This window comes from Tachysurus fulvidraco, chromosome 19, assembly GCF_022655615.1.
Source record: "Tachysurus fulvidraco isolate hzauxx_2018 chromosome 19, HZAU_PFXX_2.0, whole genome shotgun sequence".
Taxonomy (NCBI): domain Eukaryota; kingdom Metazoa; phylum Chordata; class Actinopteri; order Siluriformes; family Bagridae; genus Tachysurus; species Tachysurus fulvidraco.
The window spans coordinates 2,919,882-2,942,577 of record NC_062536.1 but is presented as its reverse complement, the minus strand read 5'-3'; the positions used below and the strand labels follow the sequence as shown (position 1 = coordinate 2,942,577).

Here is a 22,696-nt window from a genome sequence, read left to right as displayed (position 1 = left end):
TCTGAGCATTGCTCACAAAATTAAGGTACCTGCAACATCTGGTCTGAACTACATGCTCTATTAAATTAATTTAATTTAAATTACGGTATAAAGAAAAAGGGGGAGTGAACCTTTCTTGGCCGGGAAGGTACCTCCTTCATAGAATTAATAAAGGTTACACGGACTGTTCCCCGGACGAACAGACCAAATAAGTGTAACATTAATTCCATTACCGTTAATTTCAACTTAGGTTAAAATATTTAGAGTCACTATAACGTGTTATAATTACTCATAAATATTTAGCTTCCTTCGCGAGGCAAAATCGCTACAGTTCACTGATCTGCCCTCTTGTGTGGCTCCCCACCCCGTCAAGGAGGCATCTGTCATAACCACCTTTCGCAGCATGACCGCACCGAGAATGGTCTCATGTGTGTAAAACTCCGCAGCTCTCCAGTGGCGCAGCGCGGCCATGCCGCGCATCACCGAGACAAAGCGGCAAAGATTGCGTAACGGCTGAGACGAAGGGTGCAAAATCCACTTCATGAAAGCCCTCATTCTCAGAAGACCTAGAGGCAAGACATGGACAGCCGAAGCCAAAAGACCCTGTAATCTGAGACATGTGTGATACTGTATCCGCACCCCTACCTTGAACCGCGATAGACAGTTCATAAATGAGACGCGCACGCGCATCGTGACAGAATTCAGCTCCAGACCCATGAATATGACCTCCTGAGCGGGAGTGAAATTGCTTTTTAACATATTGACTCTGAAACCGAGCGCAGTGATGTGTGAGAGCACACGGGCAGTGTTTTCAATCACATTCTCTCTCGAATTGGCTATAATACGCCACTCGTCTATGTAAGTCTCAGCGGCGCAAGCCCCTCCTCCACACACAGACAGAATGTCCTCGGACTCAGCGCGAGCCCGAACGGAAGGACCGTGAATTCGTAACATACGCCTTGGTAGGGAAACGAAGGAATTTCATGTGTGGAGAATAGATGCTTATGTGGAAAAAAGCATCGCTCAGATCGATCGAGCAAAACCAATCGTTCTGCTTTATCGAACATATGAGAGAGCCGTGTGTTAACATTCTGAAGTTGTATTTCTGTACATTTTTGTTCAACACTCTGAGATCCAGAATAGGATGAAGAGATCCGTCCTTTTTTGGGACCAGGAAATAACGAGAATAACCCCTGATTGCTTAAATGTGAGGGCACAACTCAAATCACTCCCTTCTCGAGAAGAGATGAGATCTCGTCTTTCAGAATGTGGTCGGAGTCCTGGTCCGTGTGGGACCAGACTGCTCCGTTGAACCGCAGCGGTGATTGGACAAACTGAAGTCTGTAACCCCTCGCGACTGTGTGAATCACCCGATCGGGGGCCGAGACAGACAGCCAGGCTGTCACGTGACTCCCGAGCGCCGGAATGGGGGAAGGCACTCTGGGCGACATGGGGAACGGTGAAGCCTGTGCGGAACAAAGAATGACCCTCGCCCGCGAGGGGGGGGCTGATCTTGACGAAGGAGAACCTCCGTGTTTTGGACAGGTGAACCTGGAGGGTAGTACAGGTGTCAGGAGGGCTGGCCGCCCATGAACTCGGACTGAAGACCCCCAGAAGCCGAACATCAGGTCGTCTGCTTTCGTTTCGGAACAGAGGGAGCGGGGATGGGAGGCTTCCGAGCCGCGGCCGCAGTGAAAGACATCTTACCCCAGGACCTAATGTAAATGTTTTCTGTAACTTTTCTCTGCTTCAGATCTCAACAAAATCTCTGTTTTAATCCGAGTTCACATGAACAGATCTTTCTTGAGAAGATCTGACTGTCAGTAATCAGACCTAAAACAGGGTCAGACTCTAATTAGTTTTTGGAGAAGTTGTTAGTTCATTGGTGTATTTTTTAAACCCAGACAGTGAAAGTGTAAATGGTTTATTCAGTATTGACAAGAACAACTGTGACTGTATTTTATTTATACACAATGTGTTTATCTATTATTACGACCTGGATGAAGATTAGACCATGATTTATTATTAATGTTTTAATATATGATCTTACCTTAGTGTCTCCAGTTTACAGTGAGGATTCTCAAGTACAGCAGAAAGAATCTTCTCTCCTGAGTCTCCTAGATTATTAAAAGACAGATCCAGGTATCTCAGGTGTGAGGGGTTTGATCTTAGAGCTGAAGTCAGAGCAGCACAGCGTTCATCGGAGACACCACAACCCAACAACCTGTATAGAGACACAATGACACACTCTTCACTGGTTGTACACAAGGACGTTTCTAGTGTTTGATCACTTTGATAGATATAAGAAACATGAATGTAACTTTGTGCTGCAGATCATTTTATTATTTCAGTTTTACATTTTATTTCACTGTAAAGATCTTTACTACAATTACACATGTAAACTTTTTTAGCTAAACAACCTTAAATCCACAACTAGTATTTTTGTAAGAAAACTAACTAACTAGTCGTCTAAATGAATAAATCACTTCAAAAAGCTTTCACTGATGACTAAATCACATCCAGTTTTAGAAGAGTTTAGAAATGAGAAGAGAAAAGAAAAGCTTCTTTTAGCAGTTAACAATTTAACATTATTGATCAAATCTGTGGCAAATAAATCAGATGTGTAAAACAGGAAGTCGTCATTCATCTAAATCCACATTCACATACTACTCATTAACACAGTGATAAGTGTTAGTCTGGTAGTTACATCTCCTCAGTCCTCAGATACAATGTGGGATTATTAATTATCATCTGACTGCAAGTCCACATTTCTACTGAGAAAAGTGAAAAAAGGAGCACAGTTAGGGGGTGTGGCACAGTGAGGGGTTGGGGGCAGTAAAGAGGGTGGAGTACAATGAGGGGGCATGACACAACATGGGGGTGGGGTACCTAAAAGGGGATGGGGCACAGTGAGGGGTCATAGTAAGGGAGCGGGGCACAGTAAAGAGGGTGGGGGACAGTGAGGGGCAGGGCTCATGATGGGCGTGGCTTATGACTGAAGGGTACAGGATATTTTCACTTCAGCTAACATTACAATCAGTCTTCATGTTTTAAATCATGATGTAAATATTAATGTTTGATGAAGACGGAGCCTATTTTCAGACATATCTGCTGTAATCTACATCATCAGACACTGATTTATCAGGAACATTTTACTGGGGCTCGAGTGTCGACCCTGACTGTAGACAGTGTGTATTATTGTGGACTGAGTAACACACACTTTAGAGACCAGGACAACACATAAGACTAGAACTTAGACTTTTTCTGGACTTTCATACAAAACACTGATACATCAGCCAGAGTTTATTTTACACATAACATATTTCATATATTGCAGTATTTAACACATCTGAACTTTATTAAAACACTCACATTGTTCTGCCACTGATCCATATTCAGATTTATTTTTCCGCTCCATTAAACTTATTCTTACATTTCTATTTGTTACATCTATTCTATTTTTATTCTATTTTCTTTTTTATTATTCTATTTTATTTTATATTTAAATAACAGACAGTTTAAAAACATGTCACTACGTATCGTACTGTGTATGGTTGTGTATGTGAGAAATAAAATATTAATGTAAATGTTTTCTGTAACTTTTCTCTGCTTCACATCTCAACAAAATCTCTGTTTTAATCCGAGTTCACATGAACAGATCTTTCTTGAGAAGATCAGACTGTCAGTAATCAGACCTAAAACAGGGTCAGACTCTAATTAGTTTTTGGAGAAGTTGTTAGTTCATTGGTGTATTTTTTAAACCAGACAGTGAAAGTGTAAATGGTTTATTCAGTATTGACAAGAACAACTGTGACTGTTTTATTTATACACAATGTGTTTATCTATTATTACGACCTGGATGAAGATTAGACCATGATTTATTATTAATGTTTTAATATATGATCTTACTTCAGAGTCTCCAGTTTACAGTGAGGATTCTCCAGTACAGCAGAGAGAATCTTCACTCCTGAGTCTCCTAGTTTATTCCAGGACAGATCCAGTTCTCTCAGGTGTGAGGGGTTTGATCTCAGAGCTGAAGTCAGAGCAGTCCAGCCTTCATCTGAGACACCACAATTACGCAACCTGTAGAGAGACACAATGACACACTCTTCATCAACAGATTCTAAAACCCTTTATTACAATTGCTAAAATATTGTCAGACACATTAAATAAATAATTTTGACAGAAACCACAAATAAAGATTTCAAGTGAGAATGTTTCCACACATAGAAATAGAAAGGCATGAAACAGTTTAACTCTGTAAACAATATGGGCATCCATGGATTTACATTTATATTAGTTTACTTTTGTAGCAGAGATGTTTTTAAATTATTTTAATATTTCCAACATCAAATTTCCCTCTGATCACTAATTAAATCATCATCACCATCATCACCACCACCACCATCATCATCATCATCAGCTGATAATCAGGTGTTTGAACTTCTTAACTTGTTTAAAAGTGTTTCTATTACTAAAGTATACAACACACCAGACAAGACACAACCTTGTCTAACACCTCTATAAACTTTATAAGGAACTGGAATCTTCCTCCTCAGGACATTGATGATGAACCTAAAACTTCTGCTTCAGTCTCACTATTAGAGAATGTGTCTTACTGAGGAGCAGGTCATGTGACGCTCAGTGAGATGATCTTACCCCAGTGTCTCCAGTTTACAGTGAGGATTCTCCAGTACAGCAGAGAGACTCTTCACTCCTGAGTCTCCTAGATTATTATCAGACAGATCCAGTTCTCTCAGGTGTGAGGGGTTTGATCTCAGAGCTGAAGTCAGAGCAGCACAGCCTTCATCTGAGACATCACACTTACACAACCTGTAGAGAGACACAATGACACACTCTTCATCAACATATGTTTATTATATAAAGTATAATTAACACTGAACAAAACATTACTGTCAGATTGTGAACAGTAGGTGGTCCTGGGTAAAACAGGGTGGGCAGAGGGTTGAGAAGAAACTCAAAATCAGCTGTCACTCAAAAGAACTTACATGACTGTAAAAAGAGGACAATGAGCTGAAACATACAGTATTTGTTCATTTATCAGTTGTTTATTTAGCACACACACACACACACACACACACACACACACACACACACACACACACACACACACACACACACACACACACACTCTCACTCTCACACACACGCACACGCACGCACACACAGCTTCACCATTCAATAGGATTGTGTCACCTGTCAATATTAGTGTGTATGGACACTTAATATAGTGTACATGATATTTAATGTCTATCAGGTCAAACACAGGATGTTTTTAAAATTACACATATAGTCCATGTTAAATCATGAACGGAAATATAAATAATAATATTAGGTAAAACATTATATTATATTAAAATGTTTTAAAATAACTGAGAAATCACACAAATTGTTTTAGCCGAGATTTATTTTCAGTCTATGAGGAGATTCATTATTCATTATATTTGTCTGATTATTATTTAGTTTGGTGATATTTAATATAATTTTATTTAAGTGATGATTTTAACAGAATAGTCAGAATGAACCACCACATCATATAATATTAAATCAATTCATTGAGTGTTTTAATTGGAGTTAAAATGACTTTGTGTTGGTGTTGTAGTCCTAAACCAACTGCAGTTCTGTTCTTCAGCTCTCAGATGAGTCCAATCTCCACTCTGACACAGGATTATTATAATTTTTCTCTTATTTACTCATTTATTTATTTACTGCATAAGTAATTTTGAAGAGAAATCACTTAATGACTAATCTATTTGTTCTGAATGTTGTAGTGTTACAGAACATTTCAGGTGAAAAACAACACTGTATATAACTGCTGCTTTTAGTGAGTTATTGTGAGTCTCAGAGAGATGATCTTACTTCAGTGTCTCCACTTTACAGTGAGGATTCTGAAGTCCTGCAGAGATAATCTTCACTCCTAAGTCTCCTAGATTATTCCCAGACAGATACAGAGTTTTCACAGTCAGATGAAGTTCTCTCAGATTGGAGGTTTCTGATCTGAGCGCTGAGACCAGAGATGACCAACTTTTTACTCCAAGTGAATCACAGCTGATACTAAAGGAAATTAAATAAAACATAATGAACTCACACAAATGATCAAACACGTCCTCAAAGCTTTCACTGAACCTTCTCATTTTTATAAATACTGAAAGTACAAACACCAGTTAGACAATATGGTTAAAGTGACACTGTAGTCAATATCTACATGTTGATGTCATTAAAATGGGTAAAGGCTGGATGTTTCAGTAGGAGCATAAACAAGCTCCAGTTAGTCCTGAACACAGTACACACAGAACACATCACTCCTATCTTATCCACACTGCATTGGCATAATATATATATATATATATATATATATATATATATATATATATATATATATATATATATATATATATACACACGTATATATATATATATATATATATATATATATATATATATATATATATATATATATATATATATATATATACACGTATATATATATATACGTATATATATATATATATATATATATATATATACGTATATATATATATATATATATATATATTATTACATAGATATATAATATATGTTTTAATATATAACATAATGAATTTACCATTTTCTTACAATAATCTTACCTACACAACTTTACATGAAATCCACAAAAATGAGCCACTTCCACACTTAAAATATTGACCAATATCAAATAATATATTTAACTCAAATACTATCTCTGACAAGTGCTCAACAATTCCTTTTAACAAAGATGAAATAGTTAAATGATCACCGTTATGAATTCTGTCATTATTGTAAAAGAGAACTATCGCTAGCACACTGTACAAACCAATTTAATCAGTTTAGAGAGTTCATGTTATTTTGATATTTTATAACATCAAAATGAACTATAAAGACAACAATAAATCTGAACCCAAATGAGACCAAACTTTTGCCTCCTTCAGTCAGGTACTGAACAAACAACAGTTAGAAAAATGTCTTTTAAGATACAAACATTACATTACTATGTTTTCACTCCTCACTGTTTATTACAACATTAGGTCCCTTTTATTGTCATTTACACATGGGCATATAGTGTTTGGGGAACTGGGATGTTTGGATGATAAGGCATTTCATAAATCATCAGTATTTTAAGGCCTATATCACTGTGGAATGTAGAAGAGTCTAAATCAATAATTATTTCAGTTTCTCATAAATATCATAACTCAAATATTATATGAAATAGACTTTCTAGGGATGAGTCCCTTATTTTTCCCTCACTGAAGGTGGGAACACTAATGTAAAGTAAGAAATGTTAGACTAATGAATGTTAAGTTGCAGCTCAGCAGCCTGTTGACTTGAAGTTAAATCACTGCTCAGGTGATCAAAAGCTCCATCACCTAAAGCTCTTTACAGAACTGCAGCAACCCAAATAATCAGAAGCAATTATTTATTTTCTTATTAAAGAAAATTAATTATTTTCTTGTTTATAAATGTTTGCTATACTCAGTAATCCAGTGGTCATTTTACACATCAAATGAGTGTGATGAAAAATTACTAAACACGGTATAGAAACTGCTTTGGCTTTCAAGGTGCTGAAACTGGCCTCTTAATGATGATGATAATAATAAAAACAACTGTATATTATTATTATTATTATTATTATTATTATTATTATTATTATTATTATTATTATTATTATTATTATTATTATTATTATAAAGTTTCCTCTAATGAGTAGAAGTCTTTGCAAAGTCAGCTTTCTATGAAAGAGCATCCTCACAAATAAAACCTATAAAACCTAATAATAAAGAACAACTTTTGGGGGATTAGAATTTGTCATTACTGCAGTAAACATGGTTCTTTATAACTGGTACACAGGTGTGTTTAATATACATCAAACATCCAACATAAAACCAGCATTAACTTCATCATTATTTTAAGATATTAAGATCAGTAATAACAACAAAAGTTCAAAACTTTCTCAAATGTAGTTCTCAAAAAGTAGTTCTCAAAAAGTTCTCAAATGTAATCACCTGCTTCTACATGTTTAATAGCTGTCCTTCAGTATCATTCATTTATTAATGCAGTTTTTATTCCCTAATTTATCTATTTACATGAACTCCACTCTGTATCACCTTCAGGTCAGAACATCCCAAAGTCCATATTAGAGGGTGTTCAGTTCCTCTCTAACACTGTAACAGTAGAACAGTTATATTCACATTTACTTACATTGCTTTACTGGATGCTGTAATCACAGGCATCATCTTCAGAACAACATCTTCTGTTATTTTATCTGTACTGAAATATTTACTCAGGTCAAACTCATCCAGCTCCTGTGCTGATGTCAGTAACACAAACACCAGAGCAGACCACTGTGAAGAAGAAAGTTCACTTTGTTTTCCAGATTTCAGATAGTGTTGGATTTCCTCCACTAGAGAATTATCACCCAGTTCATTCAGACAGTGGAACAGATTGATGGATTTCTCTGTAGGAAGATCTTCACTGATCTTCTCCTTAATGTACTGAACTGTATTCTTTATGCTCTGTGAGCTACTTCCTGTCTGTGTTACTAAAGCATGTAAGAGTTTATGATTGGACTCCAGTGAGAGACCCAGAAGAAAGCGAAGGAAAAGATCCAGATGTCCAGTATGACTTTGTAAAGTGTGAGCTACAGCACTCTTGTGTACAACTAAGATTGTATTTTCTTCCATCCACCTGTTAGAAACCTCATTCTGTTTAAGAACATTTCTCTTCTCTTTCATGAAGGTCAGGTGCACATACAGAGCTGCGAGATGCTCCTGAATGCTCAGATGAACAAAGCAGTACACTCTCCTGCTTCTTTGAGTATTTTTCTCTGATGATTTTTGTCTGAATGATGAGGAAGTGTGTGTACATTTGAGTCAGAGTCTTGGGGATCTCTCCACTCTCTGCTTCACACAACATTCTCTCTAGAACAGTGGCTGAAATCCAGCAGAAGACTGGGATGTGACACATGATGTAGAGGCTTCTTAATGACTTCAGGTGTGTGATGATGTTATTGGCCAGGCTCTGATCACTGATCCTCTTCCTGAAGTACTCCTCCTTCTGTGGGTCATTGAACCCTCGTACCTCTGTGACTCGATTCACACACTCAGAGGGGATTTGATCAGCTGCTGCAGGTCTGGAGGTGATCCAGATGAGAGCAGAGGGAAGCAGATTCCCTTTGATAATGTTTAGCAGCAGCACAGACACTGATGCTGATTCAGTTACATCACACACTCTCACTGTGTTCTGGAAATCTAGAGGAAAACGACACTCGTCCAATCCATCAAAAATGAACAGAACCTTTTCCAAACTGAACATTTCTGTTTCTTTTGTTTCCTTAAAAAAGACATGAAGGAGCTCCATCAGACTCAGTTTCTGGTCCTTCATCAAGTTCAGCTCTCTGAAAGGAAGTGGAAATATGAGGTGGACGTCCTGATTTACTTTCCCTTCAGCCCAGTCCAGAATGAACTTCTGCACAGAGACTGTTTTTCCGATGCCAGCGACTCCCTTTGTCAGCACACTTCTGATGGGTTTGTCTTGTTCAGATAAAGGCTTAAAGATGTCATTGCATTTGATTGGTGTTTCCTCTGTTGTTCTCCTGGATGCTGCCTCCATCTGTCTCACCTCATGTTCATTATTGACTTCTCCACTGTCTCCCTCTGTGATGTAGAGCTCTGTGTAGATCTCATTCAGGAGTGTTTGGGTTCCCAGGTTTATTATCACTCCATTCAAACACTGAAACTTCTTCATCAGATTTAATTTGTACTTTTTCTGGAATTCATTTACAGCAGCAGATTCTGGGTCGTGCCTGTGATATGGAGAAGCAGGAAGATGTGGTGAGACATGGACTTCAATTATTAGACTTTAAGATCACTATTTTCTGACTGGTCACCACAGATAGTTTTTTTATAATGTTCTCACTATGTGTTTTCCTTCATCTACTGTATGTTTTTTTTTTTAATAATCTAATCACTCTGCAGTAAATAGCAACAGAGAGGATTATAATACCAGAACAGTCATTGTAACAGTCTGTTCAAGTCAATTAAATTTTAATTGCATAGCTCTTTTAACAATGGACATTGTCTCACATTCATTTTGGTTTACCTTGGTTTACCTGATCTTACCTTGTGTCTGTGATGTTTGTTTCTGTTCTGTCTCCTGTCTTCTGTAGAACACTGTCGACAAACGTTGTATCTGATTATGTTCATGTCTTAAACACTAAACTCTAAACTTGCAACTTCATTTTACACAGTGCCTAATACCTAGTACCCTGTGGCTAAAACTATTATGAGACTGGAGAAAAAATGGAGGTGAAACTGCTCCATATTTTATGTTTATATATATATATATATATATATATATATATATATATATATATATATATATATATATATATATATATATATCTGTCAGGGATGTGACTGAATCCATCACTTTGAATAGATAGGTAATGTGTTCTAAACAGATACATATTGTGATATAGTTTTAAAGAAATCTCGTCAGAAAGGTTCCATCACATATAGGGGCAATTTATGTTCACTAGTCCACCTACTGGCATGTGTTTGGGAGGTGGGAGGAAACTGGAGAACCTGAAGGAATCCTACATAATAGTGTTGGCTACATAATAGTTTTGTCTGTTTGTGTTGCCACACAAACAGACACTGTGGACTCTGGAGCTGTGAGGCAACAACTTGGATTTCATCAAAATAGCATTTATTTAATAATAAAAGTACATTTCTTTCAGTCTACAGATATTTTCCTATTATACTTTTGAAATTGGTGCTAATTTCTGTGTAGCGCAGCCTTTAAAGGAAAACTCCAGACAAGAAGAGGACATGATGGTTTAGTGGTTAAGGCTTCAGGTTACTGATCAGGAGGTCAGAGATAAAGCCCACAAGCTGCTGAGACATCAACATTGGGCCCTTGATCAAGGCTCTTAACCTCACCTGCTCTGGGGCGCCACACTATGGCTGACCCTGTGCGCTGACCCCAGGCTCATAATAACCTGGATATGTGAAAACATAATGCATTTCACTGCATGTCGTACTCTGTATGTGACAAATAAAATTTGAATTTGATTTAAAACATTGAAGATCTAAAACATATCCCCTGAGTGTTTTAAATATTAGTCTTACAGTGACCAAACAGCAGCTCTGTAGATTTCCTGAGTGAATTCTGGTGTAACTCTATAAAATTCTTATGGCTTGGTATCCTGTCACTGACTAAATGCTGCTAAGGAGTGGTATAGCCTGCAATGACCGAACATACTGCAATAAACTATTTTGTCTCTTAAGCCACACTTACAAGATGTACAGTATGAATTTCAATTCAAGTGTCATTAGTTTGAAACATTCCACAAGTAAACATTTCAGGTCAAACAGTCCATCAAAATAAATTAAGGTTTAGATGTTTTAACTTTAGACACATTTTGGCTTCATAAAGATCATAATCATTTAGCTTTATTTAACCATCCTGTTTATCTGGTTACAAGTGTGACATTAACAATAAAGAGAAATTACCTGTGTTGAAGTGAGATCTTTAAATCTTTAAAATCCAGAGGATCAACCTCCATAGACCGATCACTCTTCATGGAGATACAGCTGGGTGTTGATGATTCTGATCTCTTTCCCTGGAGTTTACTGCACAACATTGAAGCCAATAATGTATTGATTTACTCTTTACTGTTTTTAAATAACTTTTATGAGGGCTTAATGCACAACAATATACTGTACAGTACTTTGGTGTCTTTTTTTATATACCCAACTATTTTATTTTTATTTTTAATGAGAACTTCATTTTAGTTACAACCAACAGAATGTACAATTTTATACTCAGTAGTGACTGTTAGCTTTTCATTAATAGTCATTAATAATTTGTTTCTGTCCTGTAGTGTGTTGTATTGTCTGTCTGCACTGTCTCTTTGGTTATACACATACACATATGTGGCTAGGTTAACTTATCCGAACTTGTCGGGCCACGGGGAGCCTGTGCCTATCTCAGGCGTCATTGGGCATCAAGGCAGGATACACCCTGGACGGAATGCCAACCCATCACAGGGCACGCGCACGCACTCGCGCGCACACGCACACGACAATTTTCCAGAGATGCCAATCAACCTACCATGCATGTCTTTGGACCGGGGGAGGAAACCGGAGTACCCGGAGGAAACCCCCGAGGCATGGGGAGAACATGCAAACTCCGCACACACAAGTCGGAGGCGGGAATCGAACCCCGACCCTGGAGGTGTGAGGCGAACGTGCTACCCACTAAGCCACCATGCCCCCCTTGTATATAGCTCCATGTTTTATTTTACACCGTGATACTAGAGGAACAGTAATTTGTTTCACGCTGTATGTAGCTGAATTGACCATGAAAGCTTTTTGACTTGACTTGTATTAGCACAGAAGACTAAAGAGTGGTATTTGGCTAGATTAACACTTTCAAAATGATGTAACTCTAAAAGATGTTTATGGCTTGGTCTCTTGTCAATGGATAAATGATTCTGAATAACTGTTTAACGTTCAATAACCAAACATACTGTCACAAGCAACGAGCTGCCGTCCGAGCGTCACCATAGAGACGCGTCCCCGGAGTATTAGCGCGCTTCTGGACTGCACTTCCCATCAGCCATCTGTCACTCTGAATACACCGCCACCTGTTCCTCATCTCTGCTCCCTACATATACCACACTTGAACTTCATACCAGTGCGAGGTCTCGACTTGTCTTTGTGCTGTCATTCTGAGTGTTTCCTGTATTCTGATTTCCCGTTCTGACCCCCCCCCCCCAACCCGACCTTTTTGCCTGTCCTCTGATATAATATGGGGTCCCATACTGATACTAGTGTTTTTGCCTGTCCTGATCTCTGCCTGTCTGACTTCGTCTGTGTTTGATTCAATAAATTGCTGCAAATGGATACCCAACCGTATGCCTCCTCAGTACACATACACTTACCCAAAAAAGTATTTGGACACTTAAACCACACATACAAACACATGAATTTCACTGCATCTTTCCCTGGGGTTTACTGCACAACAACAAAGCCAATAATTTATTCATTTAATTACACTCTTTACTGTTTTTAAATAACTTAATTTTACTTATAATGTGCATTTCTGTCTGCTAAGTAGTGACTAAGATTTCAAAAATATTAGAACCTTTGGTTAAATTATCCTTTTCATTTGGATAATGAAATTGAAAGTATGAAAGTAATAATTTAGATGTGAATATTTAATGACTAGAACACAAGGATGTTGTAGATTACCAGTTGTTTGATGGTGTAGAAACATTATCTGTGTCCAGATCAGGAGTCTCCATCTTTAAATATTAGTAAAGTTTACACACAAACACACAGCTGAGTCCTGAAGAGTCTGATCTCTTCTGATGGAATGGATCACACTCCTAGAAAACACACAAACAAATTATATTATCATATTCAACAAATATATTATCAAATTAATTTAAAAAAATGCTGCTCATTGATTGTTTAATTAAACAAAAATATATAATCTTGTGTTCATGTAGCACAATGAGTGATTTGTTTATTGGAGTAGAATAGTTGAAAAGTGAAATATGTTTGAACTCAATGTTAAACTCGATGTGCACCTTGTGTTATCCAGTGAACCAAGTGTTGTAACACATGAGGTTCAAGGTTGTTCAGCACTGAATGGCAACCTTACGGTTATATGAAGTCTCCTGCGAGTTAAAAAGTGAAAATTTTCGTAAGCAGTTCATATGCCTTTGTCTATTTACATATTTTGCAGCGAAAAAGAAAAAATAAATCCCAATGTAGACATTTAACCCTTATATGAGTCACTGCCTGTGTGCTGGAGTTGTGACACTATTGAGTGTTCAATATACACACCTCATGTTCTTATCACCATATTCAGTAAGTCCTTTATAATGATTAGGGTCACAGTGAATATGGAGCCAAACCGGTAAACACACACACACACACACACACACACACACACACATACACACACATACACAAACACACACAAAAGTGACATTGCAACAAAAAGAAGCAAATTAAAGTTCTGACTGACAACAAGCATTACTTTAAAAGAAGACTAACAAATTAAGCCCTGACTCCATGAGCTCAGGTGTATTGTGATTGGCCTGGATTGAGTTCTGTTAGAGCCTGGCTCCTTTACTCTTTATGCAGACATCCCAACCTGCAAAAAGTATTTTCAGGGAGGTGTTCCAAAGCCACCCCCCACACACCCCCCACCATCAAATAAAAGAAAGGAGGACCAGGATATGACATTTCACCAAATAACATATACTGAAATACAGTTAAATATAACAGAACAATGAATGAATACAACAACTATTTGTTATTTATTATAACTACATGTAGGCCTAGGCCTATTTCCTACATCCTATGCCTTTTACTTTTGTTGCAAGCTTTCGTTGTACTTTGTTGCTGCTTGCTTTGCAGATTTGAGAAACTTTCCAGAAACCTCAACCTCATAGCACTCTGTGTCAATGAATTTGTTTATCTTGCAAGACATCAGATTCACAAGTGTTTGGTGAGACATCTGACTCCTAAATTCTGTCTTGATGTGATGCACAACGCTGAATGCCCTTTCTACATCACAGTTCGAATTTGGTAGCACCAGTAGCACATTAATCAGCTGACAGATCTCCCTGAATCTCAACTGCCCTCAGCTCACAGATCTTACTTTGAACAGCTTCCCCCAGAACTCATCGACTGGTAAATTCTTGTAATTTGGCACCAGTGCTTCCAGGTTATTTTAGACATAATCCAGGATTTCTAAATGGAGATGTTCTCTGGGATCTGCCTTCATCACATTTGGAAATCTCTCTGCCAAAGTCAAAATTTGCTCTGGTTTCACATCATCTTGGTTCTCTGGATTGACCACTGCCAGATTTGTCAAGATTTGGTCTCTCATTGGGAACTTTTCCTTTACTTTTTGAAAGCTCCTGACATAGAATGCTTTGGCATCTTTAAAGAATTGCTTTGTCTTGTGAGTGGAGGGTGCTTCCTCACTTAGCAAATGCCTCCTTGTCAAGAACCCAACAAAAAGTTCTTCATCTGGACAGTGAATTTCAGGGTTGCTCTCTCACAATAAATCTGCTTGCTATGTCATGAAGGAGTTCTTCCATGCAGTCATTTAACTAAAAATGAACTGGTGCCTTGTTTTTAAAAATGAAATTAAATTTACCAAAGCACTGTGTGACATTGTGGACTAAACAAGTGTAAAGTTTCATAGTGGGGCCTGTCAACGTCTTCTGAATGTCAAAGGACTTCTGATTCTTACTATGTGACTCAAAATAAGACCTAAAGGCTTGCCATTAGTTGAGCAGATGGTCAAAATCTTTTCCCAAAGACCTTTTCAGTGAGACTATCTGAATGGAAGAACTGAGATACAGTATATTGGAGCAGCCTTCCCTGTGCTTAGCCTCCCTAACATGTTGTGGTCCCTAAATGATATAAAATTGTATAATAACATTTCTATAGGCCTATGCAATTTTTGGTAACACTTTACATTAAGGTCTAATTTGTTAACATTAGTTAATGTATTAACTAACATGAAATAACCATGAGCAGTATATTTGTTACTGTATTTGTTCATCTTTGTTAATGTTAGTTAATAAAAATACAGCTGTTTATGGTTTGTTCACAGTGCATTAACTGTGAACAAGATTTGAATAATGTATTTGTAAATGTTCAAATAAACATTAACAAAGATAAATAAATGCTTTATAAGTGCAGTTCATTATTAGTTCATGTTAACTAATGTAGTAAACTAATGTTAACTAATAAACCTTATTGTAAAGTGTTACCCAATTATTTGTTAAATATTTTAAAATATGTAGGTCACTTTTATTATTTATATAAGCTGCTTATCGTCGCTGTCAGGCGGAATCCTCGTATCTCCAAAACCATTATTTTTCAGGAAATTAAAAAAAACGGCATATTTTTTTTGAGTTATTAAACATTGTATCATTAAAGTTGTTATTATACCTTATATTGTTATCATATACTGTTGTGTACCAACATTAACACATTTTCCCAAAGTCACGCGAGATTATGCTGTCATTGATAAGAATGGTACGGACACAGACGTCGCTGCTGCCAGCAGTGTTCAATAAAGTCTGCGGTCACGTTGAGCCTTTTGACAAGAGACAAGGCTTCAATAGTTAACCAAAGCTAATGACTGTAACATGCATCTTCCTAGACTCTATTTTAAAGGTTTAAGAGCTATAAGTGATGCAATACAAATAAGTATAAGCTGTTTAGGCTGTCTAATAGATGGAAATTAGTCTAATCTGCTCGCAAACTTACCTTCGTGGCTCACAGGTTTCTTTCTGCACAGAAGCATTACAGCTATCGATTTTTAACAAAACAGGCCTACTCAAATATATCTAACCTAACGATTTTCACTTGTTAGTGTCCAAAAAACAGTGTTTTACATGCACAGTGCCAAGAGAGGCATGGTCTATAAGTAGGCTGACTTAAAGTCAGTAAAATAAAAAAAACAATAATTTAATAGTGGTATCCAAAACATTTAATTTAATTCAAATATTAAATTAGAAACATTTTAAAATGTCAATGAACATGTATAATACGCAGTAATAAATAGCATGCCAGGAAGCTCTCCCACGGAGTGAAGAAGATGTGGAGTTACGAGATTTCTCAGACAGTTGATGTGTTCAATGGAGTTAAGAGATTTGCGCTCAAGCTATTTTCAAGACTTTAGATTGGTTAATAACTTGTAAAAGTAACAGACCCACATGGGGACTATTGAATTGCATCGATATGTGAAATAATATGAAATTGACAAAATTTGGACATATTAGGTTTCCGCCCGACAGTAACTTTATGCTATTTATGTATAGTTTAACTGCTTTTATTTATATTCCATTACAACGTTAAACAGGATAAGGAGTTTGATGTTTTCATGTAGCCTTGGCAACTAGCCGGCCTGAAAAATCTGCATGAGCAGAAACGTGTTGAAGTCACGTCAACACGTGTTTTCCAATCATTTACCCCGCCATGGGCAATGCTGAACTCATTGTTACAAACTGTACAGCGTGTGTCATTATGTTTAATGCTTATAATTCAGGGGGACACTTTTGTGTATTCTGGCATAAAAGGTGTCTTATACTGTGGTTTTTTGGGGCTCTCTCCCTCTGCCATGGGCCATGATGGTGTAAAATGTGTCTTATACTGTGGTTTTTTGGGGCTGTCTCACCCTGCCATGGGCCATGATGGTGTAAAATGTGTCTTATACTGTGGTTTTTTGGGGCTCTCTCCCTCTGCCATGGGCCATGATGGTCTTATACCAAGGCTGCCAACTCTCACGCATTCAGCGTGAGACTCACGCGATTGACCCAAATCTCACACACTCACGCCACACCCCCATATTCTCCCGCAGACTCGTGCAGCAGGAAGAAAGAAAAAAAAACGCTCCGTGTCTCCATCCAGTTTAGGCTAGTAACTACATGGCTGTCAAGTGTCACACATTGAGAGTGACAGTCACGCATTTTGGTCTTTTGTCACGCTCTCCCACCACACATTGTATTTCTCACGCAGAAAAACTTTTTGACTATTTATGTCAGGGTTGGCCGGAAGGGAGGACTCAAATGCAGGACTAAAGTCTTTAATGAGCTCAACACAATAATCAGGCAAGGCAGGCAAACACTCAGTGTAGTAAACAGGCCAATAATCCGGTACACCGGCAGGCAGGTTAATACAGGACAGGCAAAAACACAGAGTGAAAACAGGCCAATAATCCTGGCAGGCAAAACCAGTCAAACCAGGCAGGGCAGAACAGGAACAAGGCTGGATGAATCACAGAGCAAGCTGACAAAACCATCCGGCAAGGGGCCATGTTAAAGCAGTGTCTGCCACCCTGGAAGTGCAAATCCATGATGGCCGCCATCTATTTTCGATACACGAAACAGCTTGTCTCTGGACGGGACATTGTCCTCAATTATGACCCTAAAATGGCTGGGCTTGTGCCAAACTGTTCCTAAATGGAAGTCAACATTACAAATGATAAAGGAGTCCAAAAAGGCAACAAACACTTACAATAAACACCACCATCACACACACATACACACGCAAATTAATAAATGGAAATTAAACAAATACTTTGTATCTGGCTAAATTGCGATCAGTGATCCTTACCAAACAAAACAACTCCCCCAGATGCGCAGATGTCACGCTTGCCCGTCTTCAAAACTTGAGAGCGTTGTAACTAATAGGCCTATGCTGTTATATAGTTTGTATAGAATTAAGTTAGCATTAGCAGAGTTGTTTGTTTTGCAGCACTAAGCAGTTATTTTACATAACTTTATCATAAAAAACAGTACAAAACCATTTCCAGATGACAAATATCTGGACATGCCTAGTAGTTAATGTTAATTATTGTTTTCTAAGAACAGAATGTCAATGAAGGTGACCCATACTCAGAATTTGTTCTCTGCATTTAACCCATCCAAAGTGCACACACACAGCAGTAAACACACACCCGGAGCAGTGGGCAGCCATTTATGCTGCGGCGCCCGGGGACGTCCCATATTAAAATGATTTTCTTTATATCAATCACAACTCATCAAGCATGTCCAGATACACTTACACTTACAATAGAGCACATGTTAAACCTATTTCTGTAAAATGTTTGTGAAAATTAAATGTAATGTAAATCTGCCAAGAAATTCTGTACAGATACCAAATACTTTGACAATCAATATATACATAATACACTTCTGCTAATGCAAGGATTTTGTGTTTGTACAGTGATGCCTCGATCTACGAGTTTAATTCTTTCCGTGACCTTGCTCGTATCTCAAATTGCTCGTATCTCAAAACAATTTTCCCCGTTTAAATGAATTGAAATCCCATTAATCCTTCCAGCTTGCAAAATTCCACTTCAGTTGTTTTGTGTATGTGTTTTTAAAATGAAAAATGTGCAGTTTATAAATGATAAATATTGTATAAAAACATACAGTAATAAAAGAGAATGTTAAAAAAAAAATAAACTGGTTTTACTTTACGGAAGATGCGCACGGAGTTTGAGGGAGGAGTAAACGCGGAATTTTGTCTCGTACGTACAATTTCACTTTCGTTCACTTGCTCGCTACTGTACACTCAATGCTACTTTACACTTAAATGGAACTTAACTAAACTTCACTAAAATTAACAAACTGTCACAACCGGAAGCGGAAGGAGACAGACCCGTATGCAGGATAGCTTCAAAGGAAAGGGGTTTAATAAATGATAAACACAACGACATAAAGACGATAACAAAAGCAATACAAATGAAGACACTTAAAGACTAGCCATGACGAGGGGTAAACGTAACTAATGATTCCGCGCTGCACTCGGCAACGCGGCTCACTTAAATATAAAAAGACACGATGACACAATAAGGATCAGGTGTGAAGACAGGGAGGGGCAGACGAAGGCGGGGCAGACACGTGACGAAGAAGGTAAACAAAAACAGCACGTGGCCAAAAGTCCGGGTTGAGTCCTGACACAAACTTAACTGAAATTCTCTTAACTGAACTTATTTGCTACAATCTCTGTTTTCTTTACATTCATTTTGCTTAATTTTCTTTATCGCTTTTCTCTTCACTTGTTTTTGCCTTTTTTGTCACTCTTTACTCACTAACATCTGCCGGTGGTTTTAATAAAAACCTGTCGGCATATCAGATGCGGTGAAGTTGCACAAGTTTAAATTTTTAACGGATCCAACGCTCAAAACGGATCCGAAAATTACGGATCTGCAGATGGTCGTCACCTCACCCAGCGCCTTTGCGACTCTCCGTAGGAAATGAATGACTTCTGTTTAATCGGCCGTCCTTTGTCGTGTGCAGTGGAAAGACAGCTTTAACCGAGTGAGACGCGGGAAACTGAGGCAGGGGAAACAGAGCACACGTGGTTGTTGGGGATCTTTGTTTCGGCGGGGGCGGCTCGGATGCTCGTATCTCAAAAAATTTGCTCGTATCTCACGGCAAAAATTTGGTTGAATCACAGCTCGTATCTCCAAAAATGTGTATGTCAAAGCACTCGTATCTCGAGGGATCACTGTATTTTTTTCCAACACCAAGCCATGCGCTCCATAAGCCCCTCCCCCATAACCAAAGCCCCGCCACCCAAAATCTCACTCTAAGCTGAACTCAAAAGTTGGCAGCCTGCTTATACTGTTTTTTGGGGCTCTCCCTCTGCCATGGGCCATGATGGTGTAAAATGTGTCTTATACTGTGGTTTATTGGGGCTCTCTCCCTCTGCCATGGGCCATGATGGCTCCTGTTTCTAGATACAATGATTAATTCGGTTCGGGAGAAGTGATAAAAGCCCGCCCACACTTACAACTGATTGGTTGACTTACCGAAACAGGCCAATCAGGATGCTCTCTGTCTTATATGCGCTTAATGATGCAAACACGCACACTAGCACACACACACACGCAAGGTCTCGCTCCCCCTCCCTTTCTGTCGCGCATGCGCGCTCTTGCTCGCTCGTTCTAGATACCGGGAGATTGTAACTAATTTGCGGGCATCAGGGAGCCGCTATCAATATGTGGGAGTCTCCCGGAACATCCGGGACACTTGGAATGTCTGGTTATGGGTAACTAGGATTTAATTTTTTTCCCCCAGGTATTGAATTTGAAAATGTTTTAATTCTTGACAGGTTGAATTTTCTCGGCTTCACGGAAAATGAAACACACACACATTTAGATTCACTCCATACACCTGTTTACAGAATAAATACACTTTCAGAGAGCAAAATGTAAAGAAATCTATTAAAAACACAATGTCAGTATACTATAGTGATTTTGTACAAACATTCTGTATGATTTGTTTATGAACAACTGAAGAGAGGAGACTGAAAGGACTGTATACAAACCTGGTTAAACCTGTTTTACAGGTAAGCTTGCACTCTACCTCACACAGCTGATTTACACGGCTTTTATTTACAATATATCCGTGTTCTTCTTATATAAAGTCATTTATAATAAAGAGTTAACTCACCTTTAGTCAACGGTCCTTGTTGTGTGACATTAACACCTCTGTTTCTGCCCTATTTTCTTGACTTTTCCAATTGCTCCACAAAATGTAGTTGAGGCTGAGAGAAAAACTCTTTCACTTTAGGAAGGAGAAGTCGTGTGTTTGTCTGATCACAACAGGTCATGTGTTGTTTGGGAATGAGTCGACTCTTTGAATCGGCTCTTTGGCTGAATGTTGAGAGCTGACTCGCAAATCTCTAAAAATGAGACTGTGGTAAAGTTTCACATATTCAGATTTTTCTCTTTAATAGCTTTAGTACAGTAAGCTCAAAAAGGGTACCATAAAACCATAATAACCGGCTTCAAAGTTAAACTGTTATCAACCTTTAATTCATTTTTATTTAAAAAATTTAACCTTTTATTCATTTTATAATTTTTTTTTATAAAAAATAATGGTTAAAACTCTACACTCTAGTTCATTGTTTAGTGAGTTTAATGTAATGTTTGGAAATGTTGATGAGTTTTATTTAATCAATTCATAAATTATTTTTTTACTGCGATCTGCTCCTATACATTGTGTAAGAAAAAATGTGCATCTTATAACTGTGTTTTCATCTTACCATAAATCACTTAAGATCTATAATTAAATGTATACATAGATATTATAAAGAAAATTAAGATTGCAAGAAAATACAGAGGCCATTGTTAGATAATTAGCCTAGCTGATAAAATGACTTAGCTGTGTTTTGTTGTATTTATTTGTTTTGGCACCCCTCATGTTCCCCTTCATCCTCTTGTAGTTGTTACAGGACCAATGTATACACTAAATAAATACTTTTGAGTGGACATTGTTTTTTTTTCCTTCTCTTTACTGCCCTGAAGCATTTACACACCCACACACACCCACACACACACACACACACACACACACACACACACACACACACACACACACACACACACTTAGAACTTCCAAAACCTATGGGCTGTAACATAAATTTGCATAAAATATGCAAAGTCTACTATTAAACATTACATTTCTTGGCAGCTCACTTCACAACAGGCCTGATCATTTCACAATACTTGTACTAAAAGGCCAAATTTTGTATTCAGCCCATACTTAACCTTATATGTAATTACAGTTTTTTTTTTCAGTTGCTACCAAACATTGTTCAATACTGAAACCACATTTTCAAAACTCTTCACACTGTCAGCGAAACAGAAGTCAATGCTGACCAAACTGTGAACCATTTTTCATTGCTGTCAGACAAAATGCATTCAGTGACCACACTTTTCAAAACTCAGGAACTATTTTCCCATTCATACTCCACAACATGCAAAATACTGTGTATTTTCAGCACATTTTTGTAATGCTAACACACTGCATTCAAAAAGATTAAAAACACATTCAAAACAGAATGATGGCAAATTCCAAGCATTTATGCAGTAATTATTTTAAAATATTCACAATTTTATAGCCAAAAATTAAAAAAATAATCATTACAACCTAATTGCAATTTTAAAAAAAACAAAACAATACAGTAATAGTTGTGATTTACTGTAGGATCCAAAGGTTGCCCATGAGAGGAGGGAGAGGCAGAATCTGTTCTGATGTGCAAGAAATTGCCATTGTGGATATTGTAATTGCCAACAATGCAATAAAACTGCGGGAAATTCGGGAGAGAGTGCTGGTAGACAT

The 22,696-nt window shown here is 37.7% G+C and overlaps 1 pseudogene; it reads right to left on the bottom strand.

The window, feature by feature from the left end:
• LOC113645419 overlaps positions 1-21,272 on the bottom strand; it is a 28,098-nt pseudogene extending 6,826 nt beyond the window's left edge.
• Between the last annotated feature and the right edge of the window lie 1,424 nt (positions 21,273-22,696).